Source organism: Salmo salar, chromosome 10, assembly GCF_965601325.2.
Source record: "Salmo salar chromosome 10, fSalSal1, whole genome shotgun sequence".
Lineage (NCBI taxonomy): Eukaryota > Metazoa > Chordata > Actinopteri > Salmoniformes > Salmonidae > Salmo > Salmo salar.
In genome coordinates this window covers 122,208,065-122,222,500 of record NC_138300.1, presented here as the reverse complement: position 1 = coordinate 122,222,500, position 14,436 = coordinate 122,208,065, and the positions used below count along the sequence as shown (strand labels likewise).

The 14,436-nt window shown below is 49.8% G+C and overlaps 1 protein-coding gene across 7 annotated transcripts in view; it reads right to left on the bottom strand.

The window, feature by feature from the left end:
• tjp1b (tight junction protein 1b) overlaps window positions 1-14,436 on the bottom strand; it is a 280,697-nt gene that overhangs the window by 245,977 nt on the left and 20,284 nt on the right. The gene's annotated exons all lie outside the window — the stretch shown is intronic.

Below are 14,436 nucleotides of genomic sequence, written 5' to 3'. Positions count from 1 at the left end.
TCTAATGGATATCATGGGACCAGTTTCCCGGACACAGATTCATTCTAGTCATTGGCTAAAAAGCACTTTTCATGGAGATTCCCAAACCGGCCCTTAACAAACGAAACTAAAGTCAGTACGGCTCTATTATCAGACCCACAATGCACCACTCAGTACATCTCAGTACCCAGCTAGCATCTAGCGTTCTGAAAACCATATATTTTTTTTTTTGGGGGGGGGGGCAATTTCAGTAGTTCAGCATAATATTTTTCTACAGGTTTCTTCATAGTTCTATTTAATGTCATGTTCTCTAAACATTCAGAGAACGTTAAGAAACAACGTTCTTCTGTGGGAATTTTTCGGTACGTCAGCATGACGTTTTTCTGCAGGTTTCCCCATGGTTTTATTTTAAAGTCCTGTTCTCAGAACATTAAGAAAACGTTCCATTAAAAAGCACGACAGAACATTAGTTAAATGGAACCCTGTTCATCCTAAATGGAACCCTGTTCACCCTAAATGGAACCCTGTTCATCCTAAATGGAACCCTGTTCACCCTAAATGGAACCCTGTCCACCCTAAATGGAACCCTGTGCATCCTAAATGGAACCCTGTGCATCCTAAATGGAACCCTGTCCACCCTAAATGGAACCCTGTGCATCCTAAATGGAACCCTGTTCACCCTAAATGGAACCCTGTTCATCCTAAATGGAACCCTGTTCACCCTAAATGGAACCCTGTTCACCCTAAATGGAACCCTGATCACCCTAAATGGAACCCTGTTCATCCTAAATGGAACCCTGTTCACCCTAAATGGAACCCTGTTCATCCTAAATGGAACCCTGTCCACCCTAAATGGAACCCTGTGCATCCTAAATGGAACCCTGTGCATCCTAAATGGAACCCTGTTCATCCTAAATGGAACCCTGTTCATCCTAAATGGAACCCTGTTCACCCTAAATGGAACCCTGTTCATCCTAAATGGAACCCTGTTCACCCTAAATGGAACCCTGTGCATCCTAAATGGAACCCTGTTCATCCTAAATGGAACCCTGTCCACCCTAAATGGAACCCTGTGCATCCTAAATGGAACCCTGTGCATCCTAAATGGAACCCTGTTCATCCTAAATGGAACCATGTTCATCCTAAATGGAACCCTGTTCACCCTAAATGGAACCCTGTTCACCCTAAATGGAACCCTGTTCACCCTAAATGGAACCCTGTTCATCCTAAATGGAACCCTGTTCATCTTAAATAGAACCCTGTTCACCCTAAATGGAACCCTGTTCACCCTAAATGGAACCCTGTGCACCCTAAATGGAACCCTGTTCACCCTAAATGGAACCCTGTTCATCCTAAATGGAACCCTGTTCACCCTAAATGGAACCCTGTTCACCCTAAATGGAACCCTGTTCATCCTAAATGGAACCCTGTTCATCCTAAATGGAACCCTGTTCACCCTAAATGGAACCCTGTTCACCCTAAATGGAACCCTGTTCACCCTAAATGGAACCCTGTTCATCCTAAATGGAACCCTGTTCACCCTAAATGGAACCCTGATCACCCTAAATGGAACCCTGTTCACCCTAAATGGAACCCTGTTCACCCTAAATGGAACCCTGTTCATCCTAAATGGAACCCTGTTCACCCTAAATGGAACCCTGTTCACCCTAAATGGAACCCTGTTCATCCTAAATGGAACCCTGTTCACCCTAAATGGAACCCTGTTCACCCTAAATGGAACCCTGTTCATCCTAAATGGTGTGTGTGTAGTCCAGCAGGGTGATAATGTAGTCCAGTACAGATGATGGTAATCAGCACAGCAGGGTGATAATGTAGTCCAGTACAGATGGAGGTAATCAGTACAGCAGGGTGATAATGTAGTTCAGTAGAGATGGTGGTAATCAGTACAGCAGGGTGATAATGTAGTCCAGTACAGATGGAGGTAATCAGTACAGCAGGGTAATAATGTAGTTCAGTAGAGATGGTGGTAATCAGTACAGCAGGGTGATAATGTAGTTCAGTACAGATGGTGGTAATCAGTACAGCAGGGTGATAATGTAGTTCAGTACAGATGGTGGTAATCAGTACAGCAGGGTGATAATGTAGTTCAGTACAGATGGTGGTAATCAGTACAGCAGGGTGATAATGTAGTTCACTACAGATGGTGGTAATCAGTACAGCAGGGTGATAATGTAGTCCAGTACAGATGGTGGTAATCAGTACAGCAGGGTGATAATGTAGTCCAGTACAGATGGAGGTAATCAGTACAGCAGGGTGATAATGTAGTTCAGTACAGATGGTGGTAATCAGTACAGCAGGGTGATAATGTAGTCCAGTACAGATGGTGGTAATCAGTACAGCAGGGTGATAATGTAGTTCAGTACAGATGGTGGTAATCAGTACAGCAGGGTGATAATGTAGTCCAGTACAGATGGAGGTAATCAGTACAGCAGGGTGATAATGTAGTCCAGTACAGATGGTGGTAATCAGTACAGCAGGGTGATAATGTAGTTCAGTACAGATGGTGATAATCAGTACAGCAGGGTGATAATGTAGTCCAGTACAGATGGAGGTAATCAGTACAGCAGGGTGATAATGTAGTCCAGTACAGATGGAGGTAATCAGTACAGCAGGGTGATAATGTAGTCCAGTACAGATGGAGGTAATCAGTACAGCAGGGTGATAATGTAGTCCAGTACAGATGGAGGTAATCAGTACAGCAGGGTGATAATGTAGTCCAGTACAGATGGTGGTAATCAGTACAGCAGGGTGATAATGTAGTCCAGTACAGATGGAGGTAATCAGTACAGCAGGGTGATAATGTAGTCCAGTACAGATGGTGGTAATCAGTACAGCAGGGTGATAATGTAGTCCAGTACAGATGGAGGTAATCAGTACAGCAGGGTGATAATGTAGTCCAGTACAGATGGAGGTAATCAGTACAGCAGGGTGATAATGTAGTCCAGTACAGATGGAGGTAATCAGTACAGCAGGGTGATAATGTAGTCCAGTACAGATGGAGGTAATCAGTACAGCAGGGTGATAATGTAGTCCAGTACAGATGGTGGTAATCAGTACAGCAGGGTGATAATGTAGTCCAGTACAGATGGAGGTAATCAGTACAGCAGGGTGATAATGTAGTCCAGTACAGATGGTGGTAATCAGTACAGCAGGGTGATAATGTAGTCCAGTACAGATGGAGGTAATCAGTACAGCAGGGTGATAATGTAGTTCAGGGAACGGGTCAAGCAGATGCCTCATGCTGTTACAAAGAAAAGAGCCAGAAACAATTCTCTCTCTCTCTCTCTCTCTCTCTCTCTTTTGCTCTCATTCTGTGTGTGTGTGTGTGTGTGTGTGGTGTGTGTGTGTGTGTGTGTCTGTGTGTGTGTGTGTGTGTCCTGCAGAACCATCAGGTATGATTAGCCAGAGCAGTAAGGGGTACTGCTTCATCAGCAAGTCAATATGTAATGTTCCGCTCTATCCCATCCAGATAATTTCACATTTTACCCGTACCAGACCTACTGGAGGTTTGTCCACCCTCGTCTCCACACACACACGCACGCGCACACACGCACACGCACGCGCACACACGCACACGCACGCGCGCACACGCACATGCACGCGCACACACACACGCGCACACACGCACGCACGCACACACACACACTTATACACACACACACGCACGTATTCGTGTACCCTTTTCATCGTGCTAACCCAAACAGACCTGTGCTGGCTTAGGTAGTTTTCTTTCACATTGTCCTTTTAAGAATGGTGATACCCACTATGAGAACTAGGCTAGCTCAGTACTGCTCAGCTCAACTAACCAGGCCAGGACAGCTCTGCTCTGCTCTCCTCAACTAACCAGGACAGGACAGCTCTGCTCTGCTCAACTAACCAGGCCAGGACAGGACAGTTCTGCTCAGCTCAACTAACCAGGCCAGGACAGCTCTGCTCTGCTCAACTAACCAGGCCAGGACAGGACAGTTCTGCTCAGCTCAACTAACCAGGCCAGGACAGCTCTGCTCTGCTCAACTAACCAGGCCAGGACAGGACTGCTCTGCTCTCCTCAACTAACCAGGACAGGACAGCTCTGCTCTGCTCAACTAACCAGGCCAGGACAGGACAGTTCTGCTCAGCTCAACTAACCAGGCCAGGACAGCTCTGCTCTGCTCAACTAACCAGGCCAGGACAGGACAGTTCTGCTCAGCTCAACTAACCAGGCCAGGACAGCTCTGCTCTGCTCAACTAACCAGGCCAGGACAGCTCTGCTCTGCTCAACTAACCAGGCCAGGACAGGACAGTTCTGCTCAGCTCAACTAACCAGGCCAGGACAGCTCTGCTCTGCTCAACTAACCAGGCCAGGACAGGACAGTTCTGCTCAGCTCAACTAACCAGGCCAGGACAGTACTGCTCAGCTCAACTAACCAGGCCAGGACAGCTCTGCTCTGCTCAACTAACCAGGCCAGGACAGGACAGTTCTGCTCAGCTCAACTAACCAGGCCAGGACAGCTCTGCTCTGCTCAACTAACCAGGCCAGGACAGTACTGCTCAGCTCAACTAACCAGGCCAGGACAGGACAGTTCTGCTCAGCTCAACTAACCAGGCCAGGACAGCTCTGCTCTGCTCAACTAACCAGGCCAGGACAGTACTGCTCAGCTCAACTAACCAGGCCAGGACAGTACTGCTCAGCTCAACTAACCAGGCCAGGACAGCTTTGCTCAGCTCAACTAACCAGGCCAGGACAGTACTGCTCTGCTCTGCTCAACTAACCAGGCCAGGACAGTACTGCTCAGCTCAACTAACCAGGCCAGGACAGTACTGCTCAGCTCAACTAACCAGGCCAGGACAGTACTGCTCTGCTCAACTAACCAGGCCAGGACAGGACTGCTCAGCTCAACTAACCAGGCCAGGACAGGACTGCTCTGCTCAGCTCAACTAACCAGGCTAGCTCAGTACTGCTCAGCTCAACTAACCAGGCTAGCTCAGTACTGCTCAGCTCAACTAACCAGGCCAGGACAGTTCTGCTCTCCTCAACTAACCAGGACAGGACAGTTCTGCTCAGCTCAACTAACCAGGCCAGGACAGGACTGTACTGCTCAGCTCAACTAACCAGGCCAGGACAGGACTGTACTGCTCAGCTCAACTAACCAGGCCAGGACAGGACTGCTCAGCTCAACTAACCAGGCCAGGACAGGACTGCTCTGCTCAACTAACCAGGCCAGGACAGCTCTGCTCAGCTCAACTAACCAGGCCAGGACAGGACAGTTCTGCTCTGCTCAACTAACCAGGCCAGGACAGCTCTGCTCTGCTCTCCTCAACTAACCAGGCCAGGACAGGACTGCTCAGCTCAACTAACCAGGCCAGGACAGCTCTGCTCTGCTCAACTAACCAGGCCAGGACAGGACTGCTCAGCTCTCCTCAACTAACCAGGCCAGGACAGGACTGCTCAGCTCAACTAACCAGGCCAGGACAGCTCTGCTCTGCTCTCCTCAACTAACCAGGCCAGGACAGGACAGCTCTGCTCAGCTCAACTAACCAGGCCAGGACAGGACTGCTCAGCTCAACTAACCAGGCCAGGACAGCTCTGCTCAGCTCTCCTCAACTAACCAGGCCAGGACAGGACTGCTCAGCTCAACTAACCAGGCCAGGACAGCTCTGCTCTGCTCTCCTCAACTAACCAGGCCAGGACAGGACTGTACTGCTCAGCTCAACTAACCAGGCCAGGACAGGACTGCTCAGCTCAACTAACCAGGCCAGGACAGGACTGCTCTGCTCAACTAACCAGGCCAGGACAGCTCTGCTCAGCTCAACTAACCAGGCCAGGACAGGACAGTTCTGCTCTGCTCAACTAACCAGGCCAGGACAGCTCTGCTCTGCTCTCCTCAACTAACCAGGCCAGGACAGGACTGCTCAGCTCAACTAACCAGGCCAGGACAGCTCTGCTCTGCTCAACTAACCAGGCCAGGACAGGACTGCTCAGCTCTCCTCAACTAACCAGGCCAGGACAGGACTGCTCAGCTCAACTAACCAGGCCAGGACAGCTCTGCTCTGCTCTCCTCAACTAACCAGGCCAGGACAGGACTGTACTGCTCAGCTCAACTAACCAGGCCAGGACAGGACTGCTCAGCTCAACTAACCAGGCCAGGACAGGACTGCTCTGCTCAACTAACCAGGCCAGGACAGCTCTGCTCAGCTCAACTAACCAGGCCAGGACAGGACAGTTCTGCTCTGCTCAACTAACCAGGCCAGGACAGCTCTGCTCTGCTCTCCTCAACTAACCAGGCCAGGACAGGACTGCTCAGCTCAACTAACCAGGCCAGGACAGCTCTGCTCTGCTCAACTAACCAGGCCAGGACAGGACTGCTCAGCTCTCCTCAACTAACCAGGCCAGGACAGGACTGCTCAGCTCAACTAACCAGGCCAGGACAGCTCTGCTCTGCTCTCCTCAACTAACCAGGCCAGGACAGGACAGCTCTGCTCAGCTCAACTAACCAGGCCAGGACAGCTCTGCTCTGCTCTCCTCAACTAACCAGGCCAGGACAGGACAGCTCTGCTCAGCTCAACTAACCAGGCCAGGACAGCTCTGCTCTGCTCTCCTCAACTAACCAGGCCAGGACAGGACAGCTCTGCTCTGCTCAACTAACCAGGCCAGGACAGCTCTGCTCTGCTCTCCTCAACTAACCAGGCCAGGACAGGACAGTTCTGCTCTGCTCAACTAACCAGGCCAGGACAGGACTGCTCTGCTCAACTAACCAGGCCAGGACAGGACAGTTCTGCTCAGCTCAACTAACCAGGCCAGGACAGCTCTGCTCTGCTCTCCTCAACTAACCAGGCCAGGACAGGACAGCTCTGCTCTGCTCAACTAACCAGGCCAGGACAGCTCTGCTCTGCTCTCCTCAACTAACCAGGCCAGGACAGGACAGTTCTGCTCTGCTCAACTAACCAGGCCAGGACAGGACAGTTCTGCTCTGCTCAACTAACCAGGCCAGGACAGTTCTGCTCTGCTCAACTAACCAGGCCAGGACAGGACTGCTCAGCTCAACTAACCAGGCCAGGACAGCTCTGCTCTGCTCTCCTCAACTAACCAGGCCAGGACAGGACAGCTCTGCTCTGCTCAACTAACCAGGCCAGGACAGCTCTGCTCTGCTCTCCTCAACTAACCAGGCCAGGACAGGACAGTTCTGCTCTCCTCAACTAACCAGGCCAGGACAGGACAGTTCTGCTCTGCTCAACTAACCAGGCCAGGACAGTTCTGCTCTGCTCAACTAACCAGGCCAGGACAGGACTGCTCAGCTCAACTAACCAGGCCAGGACAGCTCTGCTCTGCTCTCCTCAACTAACCAGGCCAGGACAGGACAGCTCTGCTCTGCTCAACTAACCAGGCCAGGACAGCTCTGCTCTGCTCTCCTCAACTAACCAGGCCAGGACAGGACAGTTCTGCTCTGCTCAACTAACCAGGCCAGGACAGGACTGCTCTGCTCAACTAACCAGGCCAGGACAGTACTGCTCTACTCAGCTCAACTAACCAGGCCAGGACAGGACAGCTCTGCTCTGCTCAACTAACCAGGCCAGGACAGGACTGCTCTACTCAGCTCAACTAACCAGGCCAGGACAGTACTGCTCTACTCAGCTCAACTAACCAGGCCAGGACAGGACAGCTCTGCTCTGCTCAACTAACCAGGCCAGGACAGTACTGCTCTGCTCGGCCTATATCGAATCTTCCATTCTTCTCAAAAAAAATTGAAAAAGCTGTTGCGCAGCAACTCACTCCCTTCCTGAAGACAAACAATGTATACGAAACGCTTCAGTCTGGTTTTAGACCCCATCATAGCACTGAGACTGCACTTGTGAAGGTGGTAAATTACCTTTTAATGGCGTCAGACCGAGGCTCTGCATCTGTCCTCGTGCTCCTAGATCTTAGTGCCGCTTTTGATACCATCGATCACCACATTCTTTTGGAGAGATTGGAAACCCAAATTGGTCTACATGGACAAGTTCTGGCCTGGTTTAGATCTTATCTGTCGGAAAGATATCAGTTTGTCTCTGTGAATGGTTTGTCCTCTGACAAATCAACTGTAAATTTCGGTGTTCCTCAAGGTTCCATTTTAGGACCACTATTGTTTTCACTATATATTTTACCTCTTGGGGATGTCATTCGAAAACATAATGTTACATTTCACTGCTATGCGGACGACACACAGCTGTACATTTCAATGAAACATGGTGAAGCCCCAAAATTGCCCTCGCTAGAAGCCTGTGTTTCAGACATAAGGAAGTGTATGGCTGCAAACTTTCTACTTTTAAACACGGACAAAACAGAGATGCTTGTTCTAGGTCCCAAGAAACAAAGAGATCTTCTGTTGAATCTGACAATTAATCTGGATGATTGTACAGTCGTTTCAAATAAAACTGTGAAGGACCTCGGCGTTACTCTGGACCCTGATCTCTCTTTTGAAGAACATATCAAGACTGTTTCAAGGACAGCTTTTTTCCATCTACGTAACATTGCAAAAATCAGAAACTTTCTGTCCAAAAATGATGCAGAAAAATGTATCCATGCTTTTGTTACTTCTAGGTTGGACTACTGCAATGCTCTACTTTCCGGCTACCCGGATAAAGCACTAAATAAACTTCAGTTAGTGCTAAATACAGCTGCTAGAATCCTGACTAGAACCAAAAAATGTGATCATATTACTCCAGTGCTAGCCTCCCTACACTGGCTTCCTGTTAAGGCAAGGGCTGATTTCAAGGTTTTACTGCTAACCTACAAAGCATTACATGGGCTTGCTCCTACCTATCTTTCCGATTTGGTCCTGCCGTACATACCTACACGAACGCTACGGTCACAAGACGCGGGCCTCCTAATTGTCCCTAGAATTTCTAAGCAAACAGCTGGAGGCAGGGCTTTCTCCTATAGAGCTCCATTTTTATGGAATGGTCTGCCTACCCATGTGAGAGACGCAGACTCAGTCTCAACCTTTAAGTCTTTACTGAAGACTCATCTCTTCAGTAGGTCCTATGATTGAGTGTAGTCTGGCCCAGGAGGGTGAAGGTGAATGGAAAGGCTGGAGCAACGAACGCCCTTGCTGTCTCTGCCTGGCCGGTTCCCCTCTCTCCACTGGGATTCTCTGCCTCTAACCCTATTACAGGGGATGAGTCACTGTCTTACTGGTGTTCTTCCATGCCATCCCTGGGAGGGGTGCGTCCCTTGAGTGGGTTGAGTCACTGACGTGGTCTTCCTGTCTGGGTTGGCGCCCCCCCTTGGGTTGTGCCGTGGCGGAGACCTTTGTGGGCTATACTCGGCCTTGTCTCAGGATGGTAAGTTGGTGGTTGGAGATATCCCTCCAGTGGTGTGGGGGCTGTGCTTTGGCAAAGTGGGTGGGGTTATATCCTGCCTGTTTGGCCCTGTCCGGGGGTTTCATCGGATGGGGCCACAGTGTCTCCTGACCCCTCCTGTCTCAGCCTCCAGTATTTATGCTGCAGTAGTTTATGTGTCGGGGGGCTAGGGTCAGTCTGTTACATCTGGAGTATTTCTCTTGTCTTATCCGGTGTCCTGTGTGAATTTAAATATGCTCTCTCTCTTTCTCTCTTTCTTTCTCTCTCTCGGAGGACCTGAGCCCTAGGACCATGCCTCAGGACTACCTGGCATGATGACTCCTTGCCGTCCCCAGTCCACCTGGCCGTGCTGCTGCTCCAGTTTCAACTGTTCTGCCTGCGGCTATGGAACCCTGACCTGTTCACCGGAGGTGCTACCTGTCCCAGACCTGCTGTCCCAGACCTGCTGGAACCCTGACCTGTTCACCGGACGTGCTACCTGTCCCAGACCTGCTGTCCCAGACCTACTGGAACCCTGACCTGTTCACCGGACATGCTACCTGTCCCAGACCTGCTGTCCCAGACCTACTGGAACCCTGACCTGTTCACCGGACGTGTACCTGTCCCAGACCTGCTGTTTTCAACTCTCTAGAGACAGCAGGAGCTGTAGAGATACTCTCAAGGATCGGCTATGAAAAAGCCAACTGACACTTACTCTTGAGTTGCTGACTTGTTGCACCCTTGACAACTACTATGATTATTATTATTTGACCATGCTGGTCATTTATGAACATTTGAACATCTTGGCCATGTGCTGTTATAATCTCCACCCAGCACAGCCAGAAGAGGACTGACCACCCCTCATAGTCTGGTTCCTCTCTAGGTTTCTTCCTAGGTTCTGGCCTTTCTAGGGAGTTTTTCCTAGCCACCGTGCTTCTACACCTGCATTGCTTGCTGTTTGGGGGTTTTAGGCTGGGTTTCTGTACAGCACTTTGAGATATCAGCTGATGTAAGAAGGGCTATATAAATACATTTGATTTGATTTGATTTGCTCTGCTCTGCTCAACTAACCAGGCCAGTACAGTACAGCTCTGCTTGGCTCAGCTCAGCTAGAGGAACCCAGCTAGAGGCACCCAGCTTGAGGAACCCAGCTAGAGGAACCCAGCTAGAGGAACCCAGTTAGAGGAACCCAGCTAGAGGAACCCAGCTACAGGAACCCAGCTAGAGGAACCCAGCTAGAGGAACCCAGCTAGAGGAACCCAGCTACAGGAACCCAGCTAGAGGAACCCAGCTACAGGAACCCAGCTACAGGAACCCAGCTAGAGGAACCCAGCTAGAGGAACCCAGCTAGAGGAACCCAGCTAGAGGAACCCAGTTAGAGGAACCCAGCTACATGAACCCAGCTACAGGAACCCAGCTAGAGGAACCCAGTTAGAGGAACCCAGCTAGAGGAACCCAGTTAGAGGAACCCCGCTACAGGAACCCAGCTAGAGGAACCCAGCTACAGGAACCCAGCTAGAGGAACCCAGCTAGAGGAACCCAGCTAGAGGAACCCAGCTAGAGGAACCCAGCTACAGGAACCCAGCTACAGGAACCCAGCTTGAGGAACCCAGCTACAGGAACCCAGTTAGAGGAACCCAGTTAGAGGAACCCAGCCAGAGGAACCCAGCTACAGGAACCCAGCTACAGGAACCCAGCCAGAGGAACCCAGCTACAGGAACCCAGCTACAGGAACCCAGCTACAGGAACCCAGTTAGAGGAACCCAGTTAGAGGAACCCAGCTAGAGGAACCCAGCTACAGGAACCCAGCTACAGGAACCCAGCTAGAGGAACCCAGTTAGAGGAACATGTGGGATTAGTTACAGTAATGAACCCCTTAGGGCCCGACAACAACAGAATGTAAAGTTCATTTATGCCGATTTAGTGTGTGTGTGTGTGTGTGTGTGTGTGTGTGTGTGTGTGTGTGTGTGTGTGTGTGTGTGTGAAGGGGGAATGGGTTTATAAGGTGCAGGGGAAATGCAGGCGAGAGGAACAGCTGTTTGATAACTTTAACACTGTTTTAGTGTAGTTCTAGTAGCCTGCCATTGTTCCTAGGTTCATGTTCTCAACATCACCAGCAGGATGTCTGGACTGGTCTCTTACAGGAGAGGACCACCAGCAGGATGTCTGGCCTGGTCTCTTAAAGGAGAGGACCACCAGCAGGATGTCTGGACTGGTCTCTTAAAGGAGAGGACCACCAGCAGGATGTCTGGACTGGTCTCTTACAGGAGAGGACCACCAGCAGGATGTCTGGACTGGTCTCTTGTTAAAGGAGAGGACCACCAGCAGGATGTCTGGACTGGTATCTTGTTAAAGGAGAGGACCACCAGCAGGATGTCTGGCCTGGTCTCTTAAAGGAGAGGACCACCAGCAGGATGTCTGGCCTGGTCTCTTAAAGGAGAGGACCACCAGCAGGATGTCTGGACTGGTCTCTTAAAGGAGAGGACCACCAGCAGGATGTCTGACCTGGTCTCTTGTTAAAGGAGAGGACCACCAGCAGGATGTCTGGACTGGTCTCTTATTAAAGGAGAGGACCACCAGCAGGATGTCTGGACTGGTCTCTTACAGGAGAGGACCACCAGCAGGATGTCTGGACTGGTCTCTTGTTAAAGGAGAGGACCACCAGCAGGATGTCTGGACTGGTCTCTTGTTAAAGGAGAGGACCACCAGCAGGATGTCTGGACTTGTCTCTTAAAGGAGAGGACCACCAGCAGGATGTCTGACCTGGTCTCTTGTTAAAGGAGAGGACCACCAGCAGGATGTCTGGACTGGTCTCTTAAAGGAGAGGACCACCAGCAGGATGTCTGGACTGGTCTCTTAAAGGAGAGGACCACCAGCAGGATGTCTGGACTGGTCTCTTGTTAAAGGAGAGGACCACCAGCAGGATGTCTGGCCTGGTCTCTTGTTAAAGGAGAGGACCACCAGCAGGATGTCTGACCTGGTCTCTTAAAGGAGAGGACCACCAGCAGGATGTCTGACCTGGTCTCTTAAAGGAGAGGACCACCAGCAGGATGTCTGGCCTGGTCTCTTGTTAAAGGAGAGGACCACCAGCAGGATGTCTGGCCTGGTCTCTTGTTAAAGGAGAGGACCACCAGCAGGATGTCTGGACTGGTCTCTTAAAGGAGAGGACCACCAGCAGGATGTCTGACCTGGTCTCTTGTTAAAGGAGAGGACCACCAGCAGGATGTCTGGACTGGTCTCTTAAAGGAGAGGACCACCAGCAGGATGTCTGACCTGGTCTCTTGTTAAAGGAGAGGACCACCAGCAGGATGTCTGGACTGGTCTCTTAAAGGAGAGGACCACCAGCAGGATGTCTGGCCTGGTCTCTTAAAGGAGAGGACCACCAGCAGGATGTCTGGCCTGGTCTCTTATTAAAGGAGAGGACCACCAGCAGGATGTCTGGACTGGTCTCTTGTTAAAGGAGAGGACCACCAGCAGGATGTCTGGACCTGGTCTCTTATTAATGGAGAGGACCACCAGCAGGATGTCTGACCTGGTCTCTTGTTAAAGGAGAGGACCACCAGCAGGATGTCTGGCCTGGTCTCTTGTTAAAGGAGAGGACCACCAGCAGGATGTCTGGCCTGGTCTCTTAAAGGAGAGGACCACCAGCAGTGTTTCCGTGCTGGTGTCTTGTTAAAGGAGAGGACCACCAGCAGTGTTTCCGTGCTGGTGTCTTGTTAAAGGAGAGGACAGGATATGTACTGTAATGTTCTTCACACCGTCTCTGCTGCCTGGTAGAGAGAAAATGGCTGTTCAGCTACGGCATTTATTAAACAGAAGAACAACTCCACCGGTAATCTGGATGCTTCCAACGATTTAATGGCTCTTATTTACCAACACCATTTCCGTCTCAGACGACTTTCATCCGTTTTTTTTTTACAGTGGTTAAAACTCTGTTATTAAGAAGCTACTTTTTGCATTTGGCATGTCTATGCTCAGCCGTAATGTAATTTACAGTAAGCCAAGCCCCCCTATATCAGAGCGAATGCTATTGAAGACATAGGATTCCTTAGAACAATGTGGACTGCAAAATGGGTTCAAGACATCATATTTAGCAAAGATGGGATAGGACTACATTTTGTTATTTTGTTTCTGTAAACTGTCTAACAAACCATAAAGGATTAAACATTGGAATTGGAGTTGTTTCCAAGGTAAAAACATTAAAAGACCATAAATAAACAACCACATATTTAGCCATGGAGCACGTTCTGATTGGCCAGTGAGGAGCCAATCCCTGACACACCCACAACATGTTCATCTAAACCCATCCCTTTAGCGCCAATGCCAGTAACTGTGCCGATAATTGTGCTTGTGTTAAATAGCATAAACATTTCTGACACACTCTTAAACCTATAGCGCTACTGCCCAGCGCTTAGATTGACTGTTGAATTTGGTTTGTTAAAATAGAGCCTTTTAGTGTAAGAGCTGTTTAAATAGAATGCCTGAAATTTCAATCTGTTTTGGTTTGTTGTGACAGCAGCATACCACCCTGCATCCCACTGCTGGCTTGCTTCTGAAGCTAAGCAGGGTTGGTCCCTGGATGGGAGACCAGATGCTGCTGGAAGTGGTGTTGCAGGGCCAGTAGGAGGCACTCTTTCCTCTGGTCTAAAAAAAATATCCCAGGGCAGTGATTGGGGACATTGCCCTGTGTAGAGTCCTGTCTTTTGGATGCGATGTTAAATAAGTGTCCTGACTTTCTGAGGTCATTAAAGATCCCATGGCACTTATTGTAACAGTAGGGGTGTTAACCCTGGTGTCCTGGCTAAATTCCCAATATGGCTCTCATAACATCTCGGTCACCTAATCATCCCCAGCTTACAATTGGCTCATTCATCCCCCTCCTCCTCTCCCCTGAAACTATTCCCCAGGTCGTTGCTGTAAATGAGAACGTGTTCTCAGTCAACTTACCTGGTTAAATACAATTGGTGGGATGGAGTTTTGTCCTGCCTGGTGTCATCACCAGGTGGTAAATTAGTTGATAGACCAATAAGAAAGACTTCCAAACCTCTCTACCAATAAAAGCTAGTTTTCAGTTTTCCCCTCCTCACTCAGACCACTCCCAGACAGTCCTAGCAAAATTGAGAAATTGCTTTTTGCTAA